Source organism: Canis aureus, chromosome 22 (assembly GCF_053574225.1).
Source record: "Canis aureus isolate CA01 chromosome 22, VMU_Caureus_v.1.0, whole genome shotgun sequence".
Taxonomy (NCBI): domain Eukaryota; kingdom Metazoa; phylum Chordata; class Mammalia; order Carnivora; family Canidae; genus Canis; species Canis aureus.
The window spans coordinates 514,685-541,256 of NC_135632.1; the positions used below are offsets into that span (position 1 = coordinate 514,685).

The 26,572-nt window shown below is 45.6% G+C and overlaps 1 long non-coding RNA gene and 1 pseudogene across 20 annotated transcripts in view; one reads left to right on the forward strand and one right to left on the reverse strand.

Moving 5' to 3' along the window:
- LOC144293624 (uncharacterized) overlaps positions 1 to 25,796 on the forward strand; it is a 29,143-nt gene extending 3,347 nt beyond the window's left edge. The window contains exons 2-7 of one of the 20 annotated variants that reach the window (XR_013360804.1): positions 2,268 to 2,531; positions 3,819 to 3,949; positions 7,462 to 7,520; positions 11,761 to 11,826; positions 16,749 to 17,025; positions 20,150 to 21,002. This is a non-coding gene — a long non-coding RNA (uncharacterized LOC144293624). Of the gene's footprint in view, positions 1 to 236; positions 833 to 2,267; positions 2,532 to 3,818; positions 3,950 to 7,461; positions 7,521 to 11,760; positions 11,827 to 11,959; positions 16,678 to 16,748; positions 17,026 to 20,007; positions 20,058 to 20,124; positions 21,003 to 21,216 lie in introns of those variants that run through there. The other 19 variants (XR_013360806.1, XR_013360802.1, XR_013360797.1 and 16 more) reach the window with 19 other exon arrangements.
- LOC144294421 (U4 spliceosomal RNA) lies at positions 5,341 to 5,413 on the reverse strand (annotated as a pseudogene).
- Positions 25,797 to 26,572: the final 776 nt, after the last annotated feature.

Below are 26,572 nucleotides of genomic sequence, written 5' to 3' on the forward strand. Positions count from 1 at the left end.
CTGGAGACCCGGAATCGAATCCCACGTCGGGCTCCCGGTGCATGGAGCCTGCTTCTCCCTCTGCCTGTGTCTCTACCCCCCTCTCTCTCTCTCTCTGTGACTATCATAAATAAATAAAAATTTAAAAAAAATGATGCTAGAGCAATTAGATATCTGTATGGAAAAATATACGTGCTATGCATAAAAGTTAGTATAAATTTATACCATATACAAAAATTACTATACATAAACAAAAATTTATATAAGCTGGGACATAGCCCTAAATGTAGAAGTGAAAACTATAAATCTCTTGAAGAAAATTAGAATATCTTTACAACTTGTAAGTAGACAAAGATTTTTTAGGTCGCAGAACATAATACCACAAAATTAAATTTGATAAATTGGATTTCATCAAACTAAAATACATCTCATCATGAAATAACAATGCTGAGAAAATTTAACAAACATCAAATTTGGGGAAAATATTTGTAGAATATTTATCTGACAACATGTGCATGTCTGGAATATATAAGAAATTCTTACAACTCAGTAGTAAGATAAACAACCTGCTATGCTTTGAATGTTTGTATCATTCCCCTGCCAGTCACATATTCATACGTTGAGATCCTAAGGCCCATTTTGTTGGAATTAGGGGCCTTTGGGGGGCCTTAAATTATGTGGAGGAGCCCTCATTAATGGGATTTGGCTCTTACAAGAGACCCCACATAGCTCCCTAACTTTTCCACTCTGAGGTTACAGCAAAAAGCCATTTATGAACCAGAAAGGAGGCTCTCGGCGGCCACAACAAGATCATGCTGGCACCTCGATCTTGGACTTCCCAGCTTCCAGCAATGTGAGAAATCTCTGTTCTTTATAAGCTACTCCATTTATGATATTTTGTTATAGGAGCCCAAATGGACTAAGACACAACCCGGTTAAAACTTCAAACAAACACTATACGGAGGAAGATAGATAGATAGATAATCTCCAAAGAACACATACAGTGCTCTGTGTTCTTAGTCAGCAAGGAAATGCAAATTAAGACGACAATGAGATACGACTATATCACTAAAACTGATGAGTACGAAAGGCACTAACCTTAAGAGACTGACAATACCAAGTTTGGTGAGCATGCGAGGCAGCCAGAGCTCTCAGGCACTGCTGATGGAAACGTAAAACAGTATGACTACTTTGGAAAAATATTTGACAATTTCTTACAATGTAAGACACACCCTTCCCCTTTGGTCTAGCAATTCTAGTCATTCAGATCCAAGAGAAATGAAAACATATGTGCACAAAAAGGCTCGTACAAAAATGTTCACGGCAGTTTTATTCACAATAGCCAAGAACTAGAACCAGCCAAATGTGTGTCAACAAGAAAGTGGATAAATTAATTTACACAAGGCAATACTCCTCAACGCCAAATAGGAAAGAACTGCTAGACGTGTAACAACATGACTCAGTCTAACAGACGTGCTGAAATCAGGAGGGGATGTTGCACTTATGGGGAACATGGGTGTCGGGAGTGGGAAAGGAACACCGGGGAACCTCTCGGGAAGATGGAAATGTTAGGAGTATGAGTTACTTGGATCAAGTATCTGTTCATTACAATGCGCAGCTAAGAAATGTGCGTGCCATGTTTCAGGTGAGCGTATGTGCATTTTACACACATCTCTAATTGAGGGGGAGGATCAAAGTGGGTGGAGATTAGAATGAGCAAGAATGACAAAATGTGGGTAATTATGGAAGCTGTATGGTAGGCACGTGAGGGCTCCACATACTTGTCTGTTCACTTTGTATGTATTGGAAAGTTTTCACCATTGTAGCTTTAACATGGGGACGCTTGGGTGCCTCAGTGGGTAAAGCATCTGCCTTCAGCCCAGGTCATGATCCCAGGGTCCTGGGGTCAAGCCCACATCAGGCTCCCTGCTCAGCGAGGAGCCTGCTCCTCCCTCTGCCCCTCCCCGCTCATGCTTTTCTGTCTCTCAAATAAATAAATGAATAACATCTCTTAAAAAAATAATAGTTTTAAAATGTATCACATAATGTGTGACGCAGGAAGTAACGTTGTAAAAAGGTAAAAATGATGCAGAAAGAAAAATAAGGTGGATTTGACAGAGATACAGTCTCGTGGGTGTGAGAAGGAGGAGCAGAGGACAAGTACAAAAGGCACTCAGCCCGTGTACTACGTGGAATTTGCTCCAGCTGTATTTGTTTCCTACTGGGCTGTAATAAACTACCCCAAATGTAATGGCTGAAAACAAACCTAATTCCTTGGTGTTCTCCAGGTCAGAAGTAAGAAATGAGTGTCACCGGGCTGAAAGCAGAATGCCGACAGGGTGGCGGCTTCCCTTTGGGGGGCTCTCAGGAAGAAGCTGGCTTCTGGCCATTTACAGCTCTGAGGCTGCGTGCATCCTGGGCTCCTGGCTCATTGCTCCCCTCGAGGCCAGCAATGGCTGATGACCTTGGGAACATCATACACCTTGGACGCCGACGCTCCTGAATCCCTCCTCCACACTTAGGGACCCTTGTGGTGTATTGGGCCCATCCAGGTAATCTAGGATGATCTTCGTATTTTAAAGTCAGCTGGCTGGAAACCTCAGTTGCATCTGCCTCCTTAAATCTCCCTTGCTTGGCAGCCCCGGTGGCCCAGCGGTTTAGCACTGCCTTTGGCCTGCACTGTGATCCTGAAGACCTGGGATCGAGTCCCGCGTCAGGCTCCCTGCATGGAGCCTGCTTCTCCCTCTGCCCATGTCTCTGCCTCTCTCTCTCTCTCTCTTTCTGTCATGAATAAATAAATAAAAATTAAAAAAAAAATCTCCTTTGCCATATTCAAAGGTTCCAGGAATTTGGATGCAGACTTCTTTGTGGGAGGCATTATTTTGCCTGTCTTATAGCTCCATTTAAATTACTTTCAATGATGTCTCTCTGACACTAAACTAAGGAGAGAGAGAGAGAGACAAGTTTATGCAGCTCAGCCCCACGTGGAAATAGCTGTAGTTTTAAAATTGTGCCTCTAATCTTTGTTCTTTATATTTATTTATTTATTTATTTATTTTTAGTTTTTTCTTTTTTAAGATTTTATTTATTTGAGACGACTAGAGGGAGAGCTGTGGGGTGGGCAGAGGGGCAGGGGGAAGCCGACTTCCTGCTGAGCCCACAGTCTGACGCGGGGCTCCATGTCGAGGACCGTGATCAGGACCTAGCTGCCCAGGCGCCCCAACTGTAATGACTTTCATACCTTTCTCTTTTTTCCTGCGATCTAAAAAGGAATCTCAAGTCTGCGTTCCATGTCACAAATTTCCTTTTCTGCAGTGGCGTTTTTGCCTCCTAAGCAGCTTCTGAAAGTTACTTTTGCATTGTGAATCTTGAAATATTTCCTTTACTTACCATTATCTTTCTGTGCCTACATCTTAAAGTTCAAGCTTTTTCATCCTATCAAAGATGCAGGATTGTTGCCTAAAATTTTTTCTTGCTCCTCGAATGAATAAACTCATAGATGATAAACTCACAGACACAATCTTCCACTGGCCCTTCCTACTGTAATGACTACCGTGACTGCTGTTACCAGCCGACACCCACTTAATGTGCTGGGTGCCGTGTTAGCTTTCGTGTATAGTATCTCCTTCCATTCTTTCCTACGGTATTTTTTCACGGACTTCATCTTTTTCTTTCTTCCCTGCTCTTCCAAGGCCAGAGGGTTTACTTTGCTTTATTTAGCAAAGGATGTATTGACCAATGACTGTAAACTTTAAATCTGCTGCATGGGTCTTACCCTTAGTGGTTATTCCTCTGTGAATCTGGTTATAAATTTTTATATTTTTGTTGTGTTTTCACAGGTATTCTAGTAATTAGAAAAAAAACTGCACCAAGGACAGCTAACCAAATACCGTATTGGCTGAGAAAACATGGCTCCGGTGTAGATACTCAGACTGAAGACTGCTTCAGCTGTACACACCCCTGAGGTGAGGTAAGCTTTTAAATTGGATTTATGTTCTTTTTCCAGACTTCTCTTTTCCTTTCCCCATTGAAAGCATAGGCAGCTTTTGTAATTTCCTTTGCCTCATGGATGTCAGTAGGAAAGAAGTGTGGGGAGGTCAAAGGTTCTTTTGGTAAAAGCTCTCTGTGAAAGCTTAAGTCTGTGCTAGGGTTTTGCTAGGAGCCCAGGAGGTTCCTGGAGGCCAGGAAGAGGAGAATGTTCTCACCTAACTACCATTCCCCGTACTTGGAAGAGATCCAGACCTCTGAGGATTCTCAGCCCCCCAGAAGATTCCACCCAGGCATGATCAGAAAAGCTGATCCATCAGATTCAAAAGGGTCATGAGGACTAGGAATTTGCGGGGCCCCAGAGGTTACTTATGACCACTAATTAGAAAAAGCGCTATTTTCTATGCATGTGGCTACCTATATCCAGTATATCCGTGTGGTGAAATAAGTATCTAGTAGCACAATACTGTGTATGTCTTTCCAGTTCCGCCTTCACTGACATCTGCTTGGTAGCTTGAAACTAGTTATGGTGGCAATATTTACCCCAGAAGTCAGCAAACTCTACCAGTCGGGGCTCCATGTATTATTTTGTTGATCATTGAGTCTTTTTCAAAAATATTTTATTGGGCAGCCCCAGTGGCTCAGAGGGTTAGCGCCACCTCCAGCCCAGGGCATGATCCTGGAGACTCAGGATCAAGTCCCACGTCGGGCTCCCCGCATGGAGCCTGCTTTTCCCTCTGCCTGTGTCTCTGCCTCTCTCTCTCCTGTGTCTCTCATGAATAAATAAATAAAATCTTTAAAAAAATAAAATAAAATAAAAATGAAAAATATTTTATTAATTTGAGAGAGAGAGCACAGGTGGGGAGGCAGGAAAAGGGGCAGAGGAAGAAGTAGACACCACCACCTCCCCTAGCAGGGAGCCCAATGAGGGGCTCGATCCCACACCCTGAGATCACAACCTGACCCAAAGGCAGACGCTCAGCCGACTGAGCCACCCGGGTGCCCCTGACCATTTAGTCTTAAGGAAGTTATGGGAAAAAATAATAATACTATTATACAGGTTAAGTATTATATTTAATACTGTTTAACCCGTAAAATAGTACTACTTAATACAGGTTAAATGTGTTTTGCCTGTGGCTATTTCATTCTGAAGAGCACAGAAAACTGAGGAAATATTCCTTCAGTATTTTTTTTTTTTAAGATTTTATTTATTTATTCATGAGAGACAGAGGGAGAGAGAGAGAGGCAGAGACACAGGCAGAGGGAGAAGCAGGCTCCATGCAGGGAGCCCGATGTGGGACTCGATCCCGGGTCTCCAGGATCACGCCCTGGGCTGAAGGTGGCGCGAAACCGAGAGCCAGGGGGCTGCCCTCCGTCAGTATTTAATTAGCAATAATCGCGCCTTGGATTAACCTCATTGGCTACGATACTGCCACTGTGCAAAGCTTCCTTCAGTATTTAAAACCTTTTATCTGATTCAGTAAAGAAGTCATGCACATTTTTATGAATTGCCTAAGTTCTCACATATGTCTTTGTTTCACTGTCTTCTTACTTGTTGGTGGGTAGGCAAAAAGCCACCAATATTCATGTCAGATTTGAACTCATAAATCAGTGATGTGAGCAACTTCTTGCTGAATAGATAGCAATAAAAATAAGCATTTATTCCTAGTAAAATGTACAGTAAACGTTCATATATATGCGTGATTTTTTTGTAGATCTGGGTGCTGAACACTTAGCAGCGTGCCAGAGGCACGCACATGTATGCTCGAGTGATTCACCAGTTCTTTCCCTTCGGTCTGTTTCCAACTTTCCGTCATTGAAAACTTCTGCCATTTAGTTTTTCATCTGTCTTGAAGTTTGCTCTCTCTCTGACCACTCACACGCTGTCTCAGTTTTGGGGGCCAGCGCCATGAGCAAAGCCTGCAGGGCTATTACTCCCTTCCACTCCCCAGGTTCTGAGGCTTTCTCCCTCTTGCTTGGAGCTATTTTTGCTCACACTTGGGAACATTGCTTTTTGCTTCCTTTTTTGGACTAAAAATATATCCTCTACTTCCACCATGTTCCCAACCTTGGCCTCTGTGAGAAACAAAGCACACATCAGTCCGTAAGTAATTCTGCACGGCCGTCCCTCTAGCATTACCCATACTAGTGTCTTCCTCAGCGCCAGTAGGCTGGCCTGTTTGCCTTGCAGAGGGACAGGCTCCCACATCCTGCTGCTCATTGTTGCAGGCTGTTGACAGCCCTCCTCCTTTCGCATCCTCTGGGTGGTCTTGAGGTGCCTTGGCAGTAGGAAGGGCCACGGTGACCAGCTGAGGCAGTAGCTGGCGAGTGCTGTCATCCTAAGACAGCTCACAGACGGCATCAGGAAGGCGAGCTCGGTCCTCTCCTGACCTGGGGACCCCCTGCACAGCCGTGGTGCCGGCATGTCGGGAAGGCAAAGTGATACATAAACATCTACCTGTTCCAGGAGGAGAGACAATAGGAGCGCGCAGTGCCCAAGGACTTCCCAACAAGCAGGGTTGGATTCACAAGTTCACACAAAACAAGCACAAATTAGAACCCCGTCTCCCTTTGTCTCCTTTTTTTGCCCTCTTGCTTCTTCCTTGAGGATGGGTGAGATTTAGAAAAGCAGAAAGGACAGAGGGAAGGAATACGGTAAGGTGTGTGTGGTGAATTTGGGGTTCAGTGACTCTTCGGTTCGTACTTCCACACCCTTCTATTACCATGGCATCGTGATATGTGCTGATGTGTCTACCTCATGGTAACACAGCTAATATATGAGAGGCATTTAGAACTGTGCCTGGCAGGGCCCCTGGGTGGCTCAGTGGTCGGCGTCCGCCTACGGCCCAGAGCGTGACCCCAGGGTCCTGGGATCGAGTCCCGCGTTGGGCTCCCTGCAGGGAGCCTGCTTCTCCCTCTGCCTGGGTCTCTGCCTCTCTCTCTGGGTCTCTCATGAATAAATAAATAAAATCCTTAAAAAAAGAAAGAAAGAAAGAAAAAGAAAGAAAGAAAGAGAGAAAGAGAGAAAGAGAAAGAAAGAAAAAGAAAGAAAGAAAGGAAAGAAAGAAAGAAGAAAGAAAGAAAGAAAGAAAGAAAGAAAGAAAGAAAGAAAGAAAGAAAGAAAGAAAGAAAGAAAGAAAGAAATGACCACTCTGAGAATGATATATATACATGACTCTTTTTACCCGTTCATCTATCATTGGACACTTAGGTTGCTTCCGTATCTTGGCTCTTGTGAATACTGCTGCAGTGGACATAGGGGTCCATAGGGACATATATCTTCTTGAATTAATTAATGTTCTCTTTTTCTTTGGGTGAATACCCAGTAGTGGAATTATTGAATAATATGGTATTTCTATTTTTAATTTTGGGGGGAAACTTCCAGTCTCTTCTCCACAGTAGCTGCACCAATTTACGTGGCTGCCATCGATGCACCAGAGTTCCTTTTTCTCCTCGCCTCACCCACACTTGTTATGTCTGTCTTTTTGATTCTAGCCATTGTGACCGATGTGAGGCGATACCTCACTGGGGTTTTGATGTGCATCTCCCTGAGGGTGAGTGATGAGCATCTTCTCTTGTGTCTGTTTGCCATCTGCTTAATGTCTTCTTGGGGAAAATGTCAATTCAGGTGTTCTGCCTATTTTTAAATTAGATTATTTGGGGTTTTTTGGTGTTAAGTAATAGAAGGTCTTTATATATTTTGGATATTAACCCCTTATTGGGTATCTCATTTACAAATATCTTCTCCCAATCAGTAGGTTGGCTTTTGTTTTATTGATGGTTTCCTTCTCCGGGCAAAAGCTCTTCAATTTGACTTAGTCTCATTTGTTTATTTTTAGCTTTTCTTTCCCTTGACCCAGGAGACAGCTAGAAAAATGTTGCTAAGGCCAGTGTCGGAGAGATTACTATGTTTTGTTATAGAAGTTTTATGGTTTCTGGTCTCATATTTAGGTTCTTAAACCATTTTGTTTGCACTTATTTTTGTATAGGGTGTAAGAAAATGGTCCAGTTCCATTCTTTTGCGTGTAGCTGTGCAGTTTTCTCAACACCATTTGTTGAAGAGACTGTCTTTCCCCATTGTATATTCTTGCCTCTTTTGTCATAGAAGAACTGACCACGTAAGTGTGGGTTTATGTCTGGACTGTCTATGCTGTTCCTGTATCTCTGTGTCTCTTTTTGTGTCAGCACCATAGTGTTTGGATTACTGCAGCCTTGTAGTGTACCTTGAAATCTGGCATTGTGGTACCTCCAGTTTTGTTCTTTCTTCTGAAGATTGTTTTTAGGTCTTTGGGATCTTTTGTGATTCCAAACAAGTTTTAGAATTATTTTTTCTGATTCTGTAAAAAATGCCATTGATATTTTGATAGAGATTGCATTGACTCCGTATATGGCCTTGGGTTTAGTTGCTCTGTTATACTATGGCTTTTGTGTGTGTGCCCCAGGGTGATCAGGGCTAGTGTGGTCTGGGGACACAGGGGTTGCTGAGGTCACAGGCTGGCTGTGGCACCTGGACGCTGCTCCCATCTGCATTGTCAAGGTGAAGAGGAACGTAAACTGTGGTGCTCGCCAGCTACTCTGAACCAGAAAGAGTTCCAGCATCTCCTCTGCCATTTGGCAAGTTTCTAGGGCTGATTCCTTTATAGTCTAGTTGCCCTTTTAAACTGCACTTTTTGGGCAGTCCCGGTGGCGCAGCGGTTTAGCGCCGCCTGCAGCCCGGGGTGTGATCCTGGAGACCCGGGATCAAGTCCCACATCAGGCTCCCTGCATGGAGCCTGCTTCTCCCTCTGCCTGTGTCTCTGCCTCTCTCTCTTTCTCTCTCTCTCTCTCTCTGTGTCTCTATGAATAAATAAATAAAATATTTTTTTAAATAAATAAATAAATAAATAAACTGCATCTTTTTTTCAGTGCTGCAAGGCAGACAAATTTGCTCACAGTCCCTAGGTACTATCCCTCCCCCCTGCAATTCACAGCACCAGGCCCCAGGGTTCTCTTCATTACTGTGTCTCCATCTCTCTTGCGGTTCTCTGTGTGGTCTCTATCTTTTGTGGGGCACAAGCTGTTCATTCAGCTCTCAGTTCTTCTTCAGGAGGAATTGCCCTATAAAAAGATGTAGATTTAATGTGTCTACAGAGGTGGTAAATTTAAGGTCTTTCTACATCACCATGTTGGACCCTCCCACTCAGCCATAGACACATTTAAATATATAAAAACAAAGATTGAAATTGAGAGATTAGAAAGAGTCACCATGCAAACATTCACCACAAGGAGCTGGTAGAGCTCTCCTAGTATCAGACAAGATAAATTATGAGACGAGAAGTCTCACCCAAGAGAAAGAGAAACCCTTTATAACGATTAGGGAGTCAATACAGTAGAAATAATAGCACAGTCTCAAATCCTTGCACACCAAATAACAGCTTCAAAATACAAAAAGTAAAAAAATTGACAGATCTGAAATCCACTGAGAGGGAAATCGTTGATTAAGTTCAAAACTGATCTGAAGAGTGAGTTACTACTAATTCTGGACTCTTGATCACAAAACCCCTGATTTGCCTAAGTAGTGGCTAAGTTGGCCTTGAAGTTGCCCTAGGGACAGTTGGAAAGGGGCAGCAGCAGGTCAGTGAGCTACATCCATCACCTAGATTTCTTGCTTAGTGAGACCTCTAGAAAACATCTCCAGTACTTTAATGAAAACACTATGCAGGGGCACCCGGGTGGCTCAGAGGTTGAGCGTCTGCCTCTGGCTCAGGGCGTGACCCTGAGGGTCCTGGGATTGAGTCCTACATCTGGCTCCCTGCAGAGAGCCTGCTTCTCCCTCTGCCTGTGTCTCTCCCTCTGTGTCTCTCATGAATAAATAAAATCTTTAAGAAAAAAAAAAAAACACTATGCAAATAGTACATCCTTACATGAGACTGTTGCATTCCATCTGCATTTTCCTAAGTGAATTTTGTCGATGTCAGCAGATTACCAGATCGGATCCCAGCCTTAGGATTTTCGAGTCCTGGTGTTGTGAAACGATAAACATAATCTGCAGCTGCATCTTGGTACCTGACCAATCAGGAGTCCTTGTCAAGCACCCAGTGAAGTGCTCCAGGATTATGATCCAAAGGATCATAATCATGTAGAGAGAGGATTTTTAAAATATGGGTCTTGGAGATCCCTGGGTGGCTCAGCAGTTTAGCGCAGCTTTCAGCCCAGGGCGTTATCCTGGAGTCCTGGGATCGAGTTCCACATCGGGCTCCCTCTGTGGAGCCTGTTTCCCCTCTGCATGTGTCTCTGCCTCTCTCTCTCTCTCTCTCTCTCTCATGAATAAATAAATATATAATCTTAAAAAATAATAATAAAATAAATAAAATATGGGTCTCTTCCTCAGCAAGGAGCACATTACTCATTTCCCTCTGTCTTCACTAATTTTTGCCCCAAGAGCTATTATTTCATGAGTATCACTTGACTTTCTCGATCCTGTCTGTGGGCACCCCACACCTCTGACCCTAACATACATTGCCTACTTGGGCAAGCTCTCAGGTCATTGGCCATAATTTCTGCATCAGAATTTTTTTTCTCCAGGAAGAGAAAATTACTCTGCTACATTTGTCCAGCTTTAACCTTCAAAGGATGTGCACCATCCTTTTGGGGTATCCCCTCTCCCATTGCCTCCCTGACATGGGGCTTTTGCCCTAGAGTTCACCCATTTCCTTTCACCCAGGGGGAAAAAAAGGCCTCCCCTTCCTTTTCTTTAGTCCCTGGGACCTCCCTTGGGTTCTAGCCACTGCTGTCTCCCCAGAATTCTTGGTATTTCTGCTATCTCCATAGGGTCCTGATAATCTGCCTCTAGTGGCTCAGGGAGTAAACCCAGCGTCTCTTGCTGAGGGTAGGACTGGGGATTGGGTGCAACAATAGGCAGACCATCGTTAACAAACCTGGTAAGATACTATCTTGAGATATAAATCTGTGGAGTTTTTCCCCCACTTGCTTTTACAGTAAGCAAGTGGCCCCATGGAAGAGTAGAGTTGATTGAGAGGGATTAAAAGAGCTAAGAATAGTTATTGGTGAGCTATGTGACTCTAAAATAGAGAATCAAAAAGTGAAGTTTGAGGCATAAAGCACATGAAGAAACGCAGAGCAAGGAGAGAAACTAGAGGAATTGCCAGACAACCGTATCCCAGTGTCTTCAGGGGCACCAGTGTAGGTCTAATGGGTGGGCAAGGGGAGGAATAGAGAGGAACAGATAGAGAAAAGCGGGTCAGCACCGGGAACCTGGGGAGCACCTTGGAGCATTTCCCATTACCACCTTTCCCCCAGGAGGCCCTCAGCTGGCTGTGTACTCCTGGAGATGTTTGCCAGGCCCCTTCCATATGCCTCTGAAGGGTCACCCTTACCATGTCAGTGTTTTGGGAATCTCATGGGCCCCATGTATATGTTAGGAATGCTTTCAGCTGCAAGCAACAAAAAATATGGTTAGTAGTATCTTAGACATCAGAGGTTTATTTTTTCATGCAACAAAAATGCTAGAGGTAGGTGGTGGTTTTGTAAAATGCAGATTCCCCAAGAATCCTGAGAACAGGATTCAGTTAGTTCTGGAATGGTCTCCAGGGATCTGTAATTCTAGATTCTTCCCAAGCGTTCTTAATGTGCAACCAAATGCCGGAGTCACTTTTCCCTAGTTTACTGTCCCCTCTTCTGAGTTTTCAGAGTCCTTTAGCTTCCAAAGGAGTCAGCAGCACTACCAGTGAACACCTGGTTCATGTATTCATTCAAATGGTCAACAAATAGTAATTGCTCACCTGTTTATGGCAGGCACCAGCTCTGTGAAGGCCGTGAACTGGGCCTAGAAACGTGAAGATTTATTAAAACATTCTCGAGGTAGGTAGAATTTCCACAGAATCTATTTTAAATTTTTTTTTTCCCGTTGAGGAAAGATGGTAACCATTCAACTAAACATAATAAACACCTGTTTTCTCTACATTTCTTCTCAAAACCTCATTACAATATGAAGATTTTGTTAAAGACAACAAAATCCTCGGGGACAAACTAAAAACGTAACAAGAATGGAAAGAAATATATGAACACAGTGTTGGCACCTGGAAAGCAGATGGTGATGAGTTACTCATAGACTGGGCATGGGGTGCAGGAGGCAGGAAGCTAACAGATTGGCCCCATAGCGCCCCTGACGGCGCAGGATTGGAGGCACCAGGAGCTGCTCTGGAGCTGGAGTGTTGGTTAAAAGCCTGTACTAAATGCAAGGGAGATCATTAGATTCCTTCTCCACCCCGCCCCATGAGGCATCTCCCTCACCCCCACAGAAAGCATACTGGAGAAGATTGGGGGCCAGCCAGTTGGCATGCTGAATGAATGGTGAGTAACTTTCTCCCATCACGTCAGAGCATCCTGGTGGCCTAGCTTAGACACCTGAGGCAGCAGCTGGCAGTTTCCTTTTTAGGGAAACTTGAGTTCTTCAAAGAAAAAACTTATAGACATTGATTATTGGGAATCCTAATCAAACATAGAAATCCAGAGGAAACCAAGACCATACAAAGAGCAGAAGAAACTGTCAGGAAAACCATAATATCTTCAGGGAGATAATAAAAGATAACTGTATCAACAGAAAAACAAAAAGACTAGCTCATAGAAAAAGAGTTCTCAGTTTTAAAAAATATAAAAACAGAAAAAAAATTGAATAGAATCCAAGCATGCTTTAAGGGAAACTCCCTGAGGATATACTCTGCCAAAATGAGAGAATAAACTAGGAAAAAAAGAAGACTCAGGACTCAAGAAAAGGGGATCCAATTCAGGGAAGTTGGATGACACATGAGAGCAGGAGGCCAGTGGGCTGCAGAAGGGCTGTGTTAAAAATTTAAAAATCAACAGAGTACTTGATGAATTTGATATTCTTTTAAAGATTTATTTATTTTAGAGAAGGAGAGGGAGTGGGAGGGGCAGTGGGAGAGAATCTTCAAGCCGACTCCCCACTGAACACAGAGCCCAATGTGGGGCTCGATCCCATGACTCCTGAGATCATGACCTGAGCTGAAACCAAGAATTGGACACTTAACCAACTGAGCCTCCCAGGTGCCCCACCTTTGAATTATTAAGAGGAGATTAACGGTTTTGGCTAAGTATAAATCAAAACAAGGGAATTTTGAACCCCAGGGAGGAAAAAGTTGTGTAACAAAGGAAACCCTGTTAGTCCATGCGGCACGACTTAGCTGGGGAAGATATTTACAATCATCACAACAGTGTTAACTTTGAATACTGGTTTAACCAAATATTATGATATATTTATGTTGGAAGAATGAGGAGAACAAGATTGCTAAATCCTCACGTTTCGTAGGAGGAAGTCAAGAGTTTATATCTAAATCTGAGAAGTCAATACAGAAGCATATTATTTAAACACATGGAAGAAAGATCCAGAAGAAGCAGCTTAGCCAGTTGAAAATGACACTTCTGTCTCTGATGAGCAGGGCCACGTGGGAAATGGCAGTCTGTCCGACCACAGGGAATTTTTCTGGTCAACAAATCCCAGACTTTTGTGATTCTTTCCCCCTAGTCCGCTGGGTTCAGCCAGAGTCCTCCCTTGAGGTTTGCCAAGTATGAGCTCTAAGGAACACACAAACACACACGATGAACTTCATTTGAACTTCGTTCATCTTTTTTCCTAAGCCAAAGGTGTCATAATAGGGAAAGGGCCAGAGCCCACCCCGATAGGAGGGACGTTAGCGCAGCAGGCCTGTTCCCTGCGCCTCCTGCATCTGTGTTTCCTATCGACATGAAGAAATAGGAGTGGCGCGTTCGCTAGCCACCCCAAATACCAGGCCCTCAGTGCGTGTTGGAATAGATGAGAGGATGAATGAATGAGTGACAGAAGAACCCACCATTTTTCATACATTGTGGATGCCTACAGCCTAGCGCCAACCCTGTTTTGCCTCTGATGCTTCTTTCTCATTCACTCAGACTTAATGGCCTGTTGTGTGTTTTGTCACCTATGAAGTGGGCACCTCCAGTGTGCAAGGAACTCTCCTGCCTTCAAAGATTACGGTCGGTTTGGGGAGGCAAAATGTGACTAGACAAGTTTAAACACAGCCACGGAGAGCTGAGCGGTGGGTGCAAGGAAGCTCCTATGGGATTTGAACTCAACCTGAATGAGGGTCTGGTGCAGGGAGGCGTGACTTTCCCCATACTGGCTGCAGAGTCCCTAGAGTGAGTGCAGAGTCCACGTACTTTGTTCACAGTGAAGATGGGAAATGGGAAGATGGGAGGAAAGTGTTGTACTGAGGGTTGCTCTTGTTGACAAAAGTCAACAAAGCACAGATTTGGTTGGCACACCACGAGCATTCTCAAGTTCACCTCAACACTTTAAAGAAGAAAAATCGGGGGATCTGGGCTGAAGACAAGGATTTGGACAGCATCAGCACAAAGATGGCAACAAAAGCCATAGATGTGGATAAGAGTGTGTAAAGAGAAAACTGGGACAAAACCCTGAGGAGCACCAACATTTTTTCTCCTTTTTTTAATTTAAATTGAATCAGCCAACAGAGTATATCATTAGTTTCAGGTGTCGAGTTCAATAATCCATCAGCTGCGTAGAACACCCAGTGCTCATCACATCAGGAACTGACATTTAAAGGCAGCTTCTCGGCCTTTGGCTAAGATCAAGTGTAGGAGCACCAATATTTAAAGGCAAGGTTAGAGAGAGAGCGAGAGAGCGAGGAATCTATAGCCTAGATTGAGAGGAAATAGCCAGAGAGTTGGGAGAGAACCGAGGAGTGTGGAGTCGCGGAAACAAGGGAGCCCGAGCTGTAGGTGTGGGTGGACACCAGTACCCAGTGCTGCAGGGAAATACGGCACCGTAAGGATGGAAAAGCGTATGTCAGATTTAGCAGCGAAGCAGTTGTTTTGAATTGAACTGCGCCCCCCGAGATCCATACGTTTAACTCCTGATACCTCAGGATGGGACTGTGTCTGGAAGTGAGATCTTTAAAGAGATAATTAAGCTAAAATGAGGTCCTGTGGGTGGGCTTGAGTCCAGCATGACTGGCGTCCTACAAAGATACTGGGACGCACACACTATACGGGGAAGACTGAAGACGCAGGGAGAGGGTGGCCCCCCACAAGCCGACGAGAGAGCTCTTGGAGGAAACCGACCCCTCCAACACCTCGACCTCGGCCTGCCAACTCCCAGAATAATAAGAAGCTAGATTTCTACTGTGTGAGCCCCCCCGCGCCCCCAGCCCCCCCCCCCCCAGTCGGCGGTACTTCGCGCTGCAGCCGTAGCAACACGTGTTGCTCCGCAGTCCTGGTGACCGATGGGAGGAGCTGCATTGAGAGCATGATGGGAGGGCAGGTGGCAGGAAGCAGGGGCCCGCAGGTGTGAGGAAACGTCCAACAGGTGTAGAAAATGATGTCAGAATTCCGTCTGAAGGGAGAGAGCAGACCGCGGGGTGCCTGGAGGCACCTGTGGGTCCGTGGGGGGCAGTTGACTGGGGGCTGCTGGATTAGTGAGGTGATTGTAAGGCGATGGGACTAGTCCTCAGTGGCTCTGCCACCGAGAACCGGAGCGCATTCCAAGACGGTCTGACACTCCAGGGCGGAGTGTCACCAAGGCCGCGGGCGCGTCCCCTCTGATCGGGCCCTGGGCGGCAGCCGCTGGTGCATGCAGCTGCTGAAACTTCACATCATTACAATTGACTACAATTTAGAATTCAATTCCTCAGTCGCACTTGGGCCCTTCAGGTGTCCCGCGGCCGCAAGTGGCTGGTGGCCACCGTAGCAGGTACCGCGGGACATCTCCATCATCATAGGTCAGTGGGACAGCACTGCCCCCGAGGCCGAGACGGTGGCTGAGCGGAGGGCCCGTGCCAACCCCGTGTCGCAGGTCACTCTAGAAAGGCACGCTTAGGCCAGACACCGCTGGACACAGCCCTCCTGCTGCCCCAGGAGGCAGAGCCGGGTGGTGCTCCCTGGGCTGTGGCCCTGGAGAGTGGGACAGTTAGTAGGACCTGGCATGGAGCGGCTTTGGGCTTGTGGTCAGGAAGCCCGGACCTGAAGGTGGCCTCCAGCCGGCCGACCATGCACCCTCTCCTGCGGCCAGGACGGAGGCCCTGCCATGGAAGTCCTGGGGAGGGACTCCACACCCAGCAGCGGTTGCCAGGACACAAGCGGGACTGAAGAGGCCATCCGAGGGACAGTCCTCCTTGGTCTCAGGAAGCCTCCGTACGTGGCCAGGCATCAGCTTCCCTGGAATTCCAGGCACTGTCCTGGTGCTAGAAAGGATAAAACGGTTTAATTTGCTTTAACCGTTCTGCTGGTGCCTTCTCTTGTTGTTGTTGTTGTTGAAGTTGATTTAGTTGTTTCTTTCCATCTTTTAAGACCGAGCCACGTTTGTCTTTGGGTTTTTTGTTTGTTTGTTGTTGTTGTTGTTGTTGAAATACACACAACGTAAACTTTACCATCTCAACCATTTTTAAACTTTTTAATTTATTTTAGAGGAAGGGGGGAGGGGAAGAGGGGGAGAGAAAATCCTCAAGCAGACTCCCACTGAGTGCAAAGCTGGACAGGGGGCTCGATCCCAGGACCCCGAGATCATGACCTGGGAAATCAAGAGTCGGCCGCTTGACCAGCTGAGCCAGCCAGCCGCCCCCGACCATGTTTGTGTACGTACAGTTGGGTGGTCCAGTGCGTCCACGTTGCTGTGCAGCCATCGCCGCCGTCCGTCCCGTAAGTCTTCTCATCTTGTGAAACTGAAACTATATTTATTAAACAATGACTCCCAGTTTCTTCTTCCCTAGCCCCCACCAACCATCGTGTTTTCGGTCTTTATGATGTTGACACCCCAAGGACCTTACATAAATGAGATCGGACAGTATTTGTCTTCTTCTGACTGGCTCATTTCACGGGGCGTAACGTCCTCACGGTTCATGCACGTGGCAGCCTCCTGCAGAATTTCCTTCCGTCTCAGCCTGGACAGTATTTCACGGCACGTGCACGCCACAGTTTGCGTGTCCGTCGTCAGCGGTGGCACCGTTGCTTCCACGCTTTGGCTCCTGTGAATAAGCTACTACGAACGTGGGTGTACGAGTATCTCTGCTCGATTACTCTGGGTCTGTAGGCAAAGTGGAACTGCTGAGTCATATGGTGATTTTATTTAATTCCCTGAGGAACCTCTCTACTGTTTTCCACGGCTGCTGCTTGTTTCACACATGCACCAGCAGGGGTTCAGCTTCTCCACATCCTTGCCAGTTCTTTTTTTTTTTTTTTAGTAGCGGGCACCCGAATGAGTCAGGTGGTCCTGTTGGCCGTTTTCTGAGTGCTCTAGCCATGTGCAGCCCAAACCTCCCAGATTGCTGAGCAACCGGGCCTGTCACCCGTCACCCCAGTTCCTGCTGTCCGGGGGGCTGGCGGCAGCCCGTCCCGCCACCAGCCTGTGACACCACCCGGCTGCCCTCCAGCCGGCCCCTGATCCCCCCGGGCCTGAGCTGGGATACGATGCCAGCTCCGCGGGGTCTCCGGCTCGCGCGTGGCCTCTTTCCCTGAGTCCTCCTAGTGCCCGTGACCTACTCTGGCTGCCCTGGCCTCAAGCAGCCCAGCGGCTTCATCTGCTTAGACATGGGTTTTACCTCCGCCTGAGTCATCGCCTTAGAAGGGACGCAGCTGGGCTGTCGGGGGTCCCCGGGGCAGGTGGAACAGGCGGGGAGCGGAAGGTCGGCCGGCCAGGCGGCCTCAGGCGGCCTCTGCGACGTGAGGGCAGGTCCCTAATGTGTCACTCTCACCTTAAGGCTCCGCGTTCCATTGTTTGTCCCTCCCTATACCTCAGAACTTGGTATCTTTGGGTTTTGGTTTTGGTTTTTCAAGAGAACAAATGCAACAATTTTATCTACTTTTCGATGAGTTTAAACCGTTGAGGATACGGGATTGCGAGGAATGTACGCGCAGCGGCCTGGGCAGGAAGGCCGCTTCGTGGGTTCTACGGCTCCCGGGTCTACGTGGGTTAGAGCCTTCCTCGGGTCCCGCTTGGTTTCGTTTGCTCTGCCGCCAGGACTCACTGCCATGTGCTTTAGGCTCACAGCGCGTCTCCCGCACTAGGAGAATTCAGTTCACGTCGGGCCTAAATCACACCTGCCGTTGAAAAAGAACCGTGTGCTGTGCTGTCCCGGCTTCGGCCTGGAGCCAGGCTCCCCACCCCCGCCCCGCCGGGGTCCTGTTCCCGCAGGCTCCACGTGAGGCACAGGCTAGGCTTGGTCTCCCCATAGGACAAGAATCTCCCGTAGTTGGAGAGGAGCAGAGTGCTTTGTCAAGACCATCTGCCCCTGAATAATCTGTGTTGACTGCTGCATCTACGACATAGCGATACGCGTAGCCCTAAACCTTGCTCAGATTCCTTAAAACTAGCTTTGATGAGCACAAGGCTGATATCCTATTATTTTGTTGTTACTGTTTATTATTTCATGATGAAAAATTAACACTACAAAAAAGTAACAGTTCACTAATAACTCCGCCAGGGAAAAATAACTTCCCTTCTCCCTATTAGGGTCTGAAAGAGCGTATCGTTTTACGTGGGCATTGCCTCAAAACTCCTCATTAATCCCGAAATGATGTAAGTAAAAGTGGGTCAATAAAGAGGAAAAAAAGAACTGAATTTCATTAAGTATTAAGGTTGCTCAAAGTCTGGCCCAAAGCCGCGCTCCTCAGGTTTCGTAGGAGTTAGGATTGGAGAGAACTCAAACAGGACAAACAGCACATGGGGTGCAGCAGGACGTGGGAGTCCTGTCGGAGAGGCCTCATGGCCCTGCGTCCGTCCTAACAGTACCTAGCACGGCTGGGGTGCCTCTGCAACCTCGGGGGCCCCTCCAAGCCCCACCACAGGCTCACGGCACTGAGCGCCTGAGAAAGGTTATTGCCCCCAGTGTCCCGTAACCCGATGTCCTTCTGGTTGATGGATAGACGGTGGGGGGCGGGGGGGGGGAGACTGAGTGCCACACGTTACAGCAGCGCCCTCCTCACCGAGCTCCTCACTGCCTGTTCCCGAGGGTTCACAGCAGGGCAACCAGAGTGACTCTCTGGACAGTGTGGTTGTGTCTGGAGCATTCGGGCCTCTCATCCATGTGAGAACAAAGACCAAGGCCTAAAGTGGTTCCTTGACCACCACCTTCCACTTCTTGTTCCAGTGCACTGGTCATCCAGAAGCTCCTCAAACATCCACGAGGCCCCTTCGGTGCGCACAGCTCTGTCCAGGCTGCTGCGGCCCCCCGCGCCCACCCACCCCTGGCCTTGGCTCTTGGCTCACGCTAGTACTTGACATCTCAACTTCAACGTCTGTTCCTTAATAAACTTCCTGCTCCAGACGAGTTGACCTCTTCCAGAACCAAGAATCCTTCCCTCAAGAATTTGTCACGCATGCAACCATGCAGTCCTGTGTGGGCTTATTTGATTAACGTCGTCTTCCGCCCCTTAAGCTGGGATCTCCATGAGGGCAAGGCCCGTGTGTGTTCTGCTTACTGATTTTCCCCTAATGCCTGGCAGAGGTACATCGTAGACTCTTAGTAAATGCTTGTTGCGTGAACCAATGGTAGGGTGCTGTCCTCTCCTTTAAAATGTATATTTGGCTTCACTCCCCACCATTCCAGCACAAGGTATAACCAGCGTACAAACTTTTATCCCAAGTACAGTAAAGGTTCACTCACACCCTGGGGGCTGGAGCTTTACAGTATATTGATGACTTCGTTCATGCGTCTCCATCCTTCAAAAGAAAGCAAATCGTGATAGACTTAGGGACTAAAATGGGACTCAGTTGTTTTGACCGGACGTTTTAAACATTAGGCAACTGTTGAGCAGTCTAGTCAAGATAACTGAGCTTCCTAATTTTTTTGTACTGTTAAAGATTCTCTTCCTGCCCCAGAAGTCTAGTGGAATACCATTTGAGTCTTTAGTCACCCGGCAAGATGGCGGAAGAGTCGGGGTCCTCAACTCACCTGAGTCTTTATTCACCCTAATAGACAAAGACATTTCTCCTTGCTTTTCATGTGCTGTCCCTCTGATTGTGAAATAAAGATGGCCCATGTGTAGCTTGGGTACATTCTCCAGAGCTCTCCCTGCAGCTGGTGGGTATCAAGCCCCCTTTTCCCTGAAGTAAGCCACTCCCATTTCCAGCTCAACTTCTGTTTAAAGTGGTTTTTCTTCTCCGCCTCTGCAGAGCTGTCAAGGAAAAGACAACGTTGTTTAGAGAGAACAGCGAGGATAAACCGGCTCCTCCTGGGATTAGATGTTAAACGACTGTGATGACCGACGTGACAGGCGCCAGGGCTTCTGTTTCAGTAGCACCAGGGGGACTAGCGAGAGTGGGAGATCCATACTGTGAATCCTGCGCAGTGCCTCATCAAGGCTGTAATCCACTGTGGCTCCCGGGGAGTCGCTCTTCATCTGACCCACTTGAGGCTGCCTCGAGGCCCAGGCACCTGTCTAAGGATCACAGTCACAGTTGGGGGGGACCTGGTTTCCCCTGACTTCCGTGGCCTCTCTCCTCTGGCCACTACCCCTTCTGTGCTCTGAGCCAAAGCCTTCGTCTCTTCTCATCCCTCACGTTATCTGTGGTTGGCCTGTTGTTGGGAAGACTCTCCGTCGTCCCATCAGTGTGGGGCCCCAGTTGTTAGCAAGTGACATCACCATGTCAGTCCTCAAGGACTAGTGCTGCTCAGTCTTTATCAAACCCACTATTCTAATCTTCAAGGAGAGAAGAGAGGTGTTGCCTCTCAGCCCTGGAGAAAGTTGCCCTCACACCCAGAATGGACCAAATAGCTCTTTACCACCCAAGGGAAGAAAAAAGACAATAAAACTTGACTATATTTGTTTAAAGGGAAAGTTTATATCCTGCTTTTCAGGCCATAGTCCATTTAATTCTCATAAAATCTCTAACCCACCCCCACACGGGAAACTGATCACATTCATCATTTTTGAGACCTCCCCATAGGAAGAGCACTTGTGATTTATATTTTGTTTAATGCTCAATTTATTAAAACCTACAAGTGTAATAAAACTTTGAAAATCGATTTTCTTATATGTTTGAGCCTTGATTATTTAAATTACCTTAATTTATTTGAGCCACAATGAAATTTTAGAATAAGTAATTTCTGAGCAGCTCAAACAAACATGACAAAACTATTTTAAATACCAAACCGACTTCTGTCCTTAGGATTTCTATAGTTCTTAAGCCTTCTCAAGTTTGTACAAAATACAGTATTACTTGTTTCGATAACTTCCCAGTATACAGCATTCCAGGCAGAAGAGATGGGCTGTATCACTCGGGGTCCCGTCAGGAAAACCAAACCCCAGAGATCTGTCAGACGATGGAGATTCAACACAAAGATTGGCAGCAGCAGGAGCACATCGTTACCTTCAAGCTACTGCAGAGCAAGAGGAACGTGGTATTACCCGAGTGCACAACCAACCACTATGTGTGCAAGGCTCCGGAGCACCCCTGCCGCCACCACCACCTTGCAGGAAATTCGACGCCCACCCTTCCACCAAAGCAGCAAGCCCACCGCATCGGTGCCAGAGCCAAGCCCCGTAGTGCTCTTCGCCCTCTGTCGTCACAGTCACCAGTTTGCATGATGCCCAGCGTTGGTCAGGAGGTGTAGCCAAAAGAAGCAGCCCCACGTACTACTGTTCTACCAATTACTATCAACACAACATCTAAGACGCACTATTGTAGTCCCTATTCTATAACTTCCTTTTTTCCACTTTATATTAAGTTTTCTACATATCTAACATTTTACCAATTCAACAATTCCAGTGAACTGTAATCACCATTTTCTTTGTGATATTTGTACTGCCAAAGGGACGGGAGCCCTCTAGCTCAACCCCTGTGTTCTTTCAGCGTAGCCCCTCAAGCCCTGGATATCATTCTCATTTTGCTCCAGATCAATCCTGAGGATTTTCAGACCATGCCACGGAATCAGCTACCCTCCGGGGGTCCTGGATCCTCATAGAGACCAATCCTGGGCAGAGGGGTGGCATAAGAGGGTGAGCGTCCGGGAAAGTGCCCCTGCTACTACTCTGCATCATTAGCACTAGAATGAGGGTCTTACTCAGGACCTACAGTCCTAGTGATGCTCCAGGTGAGCGTATCCTACGGTTGTAACCTGCTTAGAGTGTGAGGTTTCATTCACCACCGAAACTTTTTTTTCTTTTCTACCCTTTGTTTCCTGAAGACAGCTGAGGCTGGGAGAGCGTATGCAGTGCGTCCAGGATGACGACATCAGTAAACAGCAGATGCTCGGGCCTCGTTTAATCCCAATGCTCAGTTCTCTCCATTACACAGTACTTGGTGAAACAGAAGCTACAGGTCTGGTCATGTGTTCTTCTCCTCTCTGAATCAGTCCTCCCTTATAGCGTAGGACTTGTCTTCCCTTCTCCATCTTCTGTCATGTGGTCACAGGGCGATCCAAGTATGTCTTGTCCATTCTGGACTTGCTGCTAATGATCACGGGAAGAAAAACTCCTGTAACTGCATCGAAGTGAGAAAGAATTATTTTAAGAATTATTTTTATACCTTCAAGAACTATTCTTTCAAGGCAATCAAATCACCTTACATTTCAAGGTCAAGGTCAGCCTAAAGAGTAAAGTACAACAAAAGAAATCCTGTGAACCACGCAAGCCAGCAGAGCTACAGTAAATGAGATTTCAAATCTTGCTGAACTCTTAAATTTCAGAAGAAAAGATTTGCTCTTTCCTCACAGAATTGGCATGAGGATCAAATAAGAGCCCTTTTAGAGTAGCTGTTAAAAAGCAAATGCTCAAAAATGTCGGTGATCATTAGTAGTATTACTTCTTTCTGAACTGGCGGTTCCACAGATCACCTGCCACGTGTATTGTGATACAAACCGGGGCGTTAGTGTAGATAAACAATCTTGCCTGTCAAATAATAAAAATATTTTTTTAATTAATTCTATAAATAAAAGGTTGACAAACGTCACAAGGTGCTGTTTCGAGTTAGAGGAAGAAGATGGGCTGACGGAAGATGGGTGAGCCAGCTCCCAAGAGGCGGGATACACGTAGCGGGCTCCCCCCCATCTTCTTTCCCAACCTGAGAAAACTAGAAGAGTCCAAAAGGAACTGATTTCAGAACTATGATGGAGTAAGTTAAATGTACATCTTATTAAGTCAAATGGTCTAAGCATTTAAGATTGCTTATCTTCATCAAGAAATCAAAGGACTATCTGGGTTTTAGCACAAAAAAAGGCTTTACCTCAGCACAACCTTACTTCTTCCAAATACAGCACACTTTGTTTACTGAGGTTTCTTCATTCAGAGTGATTATATTTCCGAATTGGAGTCTGCTGAAGTCTTCAAAGGCCTTCCATCTGTGGGGTTGGCAGATTAAATAAAATTGCAGTCCGCTCAATGGGATGTGGTAATGTCATAGTAGAGAAAATTGGACAGTCTCTGTTCCACATATTATGAAAATCTCCTTTTAAAAAAAGCAGGAGGAAATTCTTCAAACTGACAGTTTGAAGCCAAGCAGTCTTTTTTTTCCCTCTTAACACCATCTTTTTTATTGCTGTTTTTGTTACATACAGTACAAATGCGTTTTTCAAGTATTTTTTCCTTTTCTTTTATTTTTATTTTTTAAAGATTTATTTATTCATAAGAGAGACCCAGAGAGAGAGAGGCAGAGACACGGGCAGAGGGAGAAGCAGGCTCCTTGCAGGGAGCCCGATGTGGGATTCGATCCCAGGACCCCGGGGTCACGCCCTGGGCTGAAGGCAGGCACACAACCGTTGAGCCCCCCCAGGTGCCCCTTATTTTTTTATTTAAATTCAGTTAGCCAACATGTAGTACATCCTTCGTCTCAGATGTAGAGTTCAATAATGTATCAGTTGCATATAAGATCCCGTGCTCATCACATCCTGTGCCCTCCTTACTACCCATTATCCAGTTAACCCCTCCCCCCTCCCACCCTCCTCCAGCAACCCTTAGTGTGTTTCTCAGTTAGGAGTCTCTCATGGTTTCTCCCTCTCTGATGACTTCCCATTCAGTTTGCCCTCCTTTCCCAGATGATCCTCTGTGCTATTTCTTGTCTTCCACATATGAGTAAAACCGTATGATAATTATCTTTCTCTGATTGACTTATTTCACTCAGCATAACACCCTCTAATTCCATCCATATTGATGTAATGGTATTTGTCCTTCCTGACGGCTGAGTAATATCCCTCTGTACATACAGACCACAGCTTCTCTGTCCAGCATCTGTCCAAGGACACCGAGGCTCCTTCCACAGTGTGGCTATTGTGGACATTGCTGCTGTAAACATTGGGGTGCAGGTGTCCCCGTGTTTCACTGCATCTGTATCTTTGGGGTAAATCCCCAGCAGTGCAGTTGCTGGGTCGTAGGGCAGGTCTATTTTTACCTCTTTGAGGAACCTCCACACAGTTTTCCAGAGTGGCTGCACCAGTTCACATTCCCACCAACAGTGCAGAGGGCTCCCCTTCTCCAATCCTCTCCAACACTTGTGTTTCCTGTCTTGTTAATTTTAGCCATTCTGACAGGTGTGCGGTAGGATCTCATTGTGGTTTTGCTTTGTATTTCCCTGATGACAAGGGATGCGGAGCATTTCTTCATACGTCTGTTGGCCATGTGTAGGTCTTTGGAGAAATGTCTTCTGCCCATTTCTTGACTGGATTGTTTGGTTTTTGGGTGTTGAGTTTAATAAGTTATTCTTTATAGACCTTGGATACTAGCCCTTTATCTGATAGGTCATTTGCAAATATCTTCTCCCATCTGTAGGTTGTCTTTGAGTTTTGTTGGCTGTTTCCTTTGCTGTGCAGAAGTATTTTGATGTTGATGAAGTCGCAATAGTTCATTTTTGCTTTTGTCTCACTTGCCTTTGGAGACGTGTCTAACAAGAAGTTGCTGCAGCCAAAGTCAGAGAGGTTGCTGCCTGTGTTCTCCTCTAGGATTTTGATGGATTCCTGTCTCACATTGAGGCCTTTCATCCATTTTTAGTTTATCTTGGTGTCTGGTGTAAGAGAATGGTCTAGTTTCGTTCTTCTGCACGTGGCTGCCCAATGTTCCCAGCACCATTTATTGAAGAGACTGTCTTTTTTCCAATGGATCGTCTTTCCTGCTTTGTCGAAGATGACAAAGGGTTCTTAGGGTTGAGGGCCCATTTCTGGATTCTCTATTCTGTTCCATCGATCTATGTGCATGTTTTTGTGCCAGTACCACACTGTCCTGATGATCAGCTTTGTAATAGAGCTTGAAGTCTGGAATTACGATGCCTCCAGCTTTGGTTTTCTTTTTCAACATTACTTTAGCTATTCAGGTCTTTTCTGGTTCCTTACACATTTTAGGACTATTTGTTCCAACTCTGTGAAAAATGGCAGTGGTATTTTGATAGAGATTGCACTGAGTGTGTAGATTTCTCTAGGAAGCATAGACATTTTAACAATATTCTTCCAATCCATGAGCATGGAATGTTTTTCCATCTCTTCATGTCTTCCTCAATTTCTTTCAGAAGTGTTCTGTAGTTTTTAGAGTACAGATCTAGGTAGAGTACAGGTTAGGTTTATTCCTAGGTATCTTATAGTTTGGGGTGCAGTTGTAAATGGGATAGATTCCCGATTTCTCTTTCTTCAGTCTCATTGTTAGTGTACAGAATGCAACCAGTTCCGTGCATTGATTTTGTATCCTGACACATTGCTAAATTCCTGTATGGGTTCTAGCAATTTTGGGGTGGAGTCCTCTGGGTTTTCCACATAAAGCATCATGTCATCTGCAAAGAGTGAGAGTTTGACTTCTTTGCCAATTTGAATGCTATTTTTATTTCTTTTTGTTGTCTGACTGCTGAGGCTAGGCCTTCTAGTACTATGTTGAACAACCGTGGTGAGAGTGGACATCCCTTTTATGTTCCTGACCTTAAAGGAAAAGCTCTCAGTTTTTCCCGTTGAGAATGGTATGTGGCCCTTTCGTGGATGGCTTTCGTGATGTTGACGTATGTTCCTTCTATCCCTTCACTGTGGCGAGTTTTGATCATAGCCAATTGGCCTTAATCAAAGCTGATCTCAGTTTATGTAAACAGTGGCACAAATTGAAAATAAATAATTCCTTTCAGTTCCTAATTTCTCAAGTACAGAATAAGTTAGCTAACCTTGTTCAGAGTAACCTGATTAGTAACTGCAGCCAATTGGATAGCAATTTTTAAACATAATTTTTAAATATTATGAATAATTGAAGTCTTTCTGTTAATCTTAAAAGCAGTATTGCAAATAGGCATTAGGCTAAACACTACAGTGAAGACCTAAACTTGTGTTGTTATTAGTATTAAGTATAAGATGTATAACCTAAGCTTATACATCTTATAATTGGCAGATCTATATCATCCAACCAAGTGTTTATTTAGAGGTTAGCCTCTCAGATTTCTTTTTTTTTTTTTCAGATTTCTAATAAATGTGACATGAATTTTGGGACCCTCTATGAACCCCCTCCATGAAAATAATGCTTGAAAAACTATACATTAAATATATGTTTCTTCTGAAACAGTGTGGGTGTCCAGGGAATTTATCATCTGACTGCAGCTATCGATAAAAAAAAAAAAAAGTTATTTCATGTGAAATCAAAC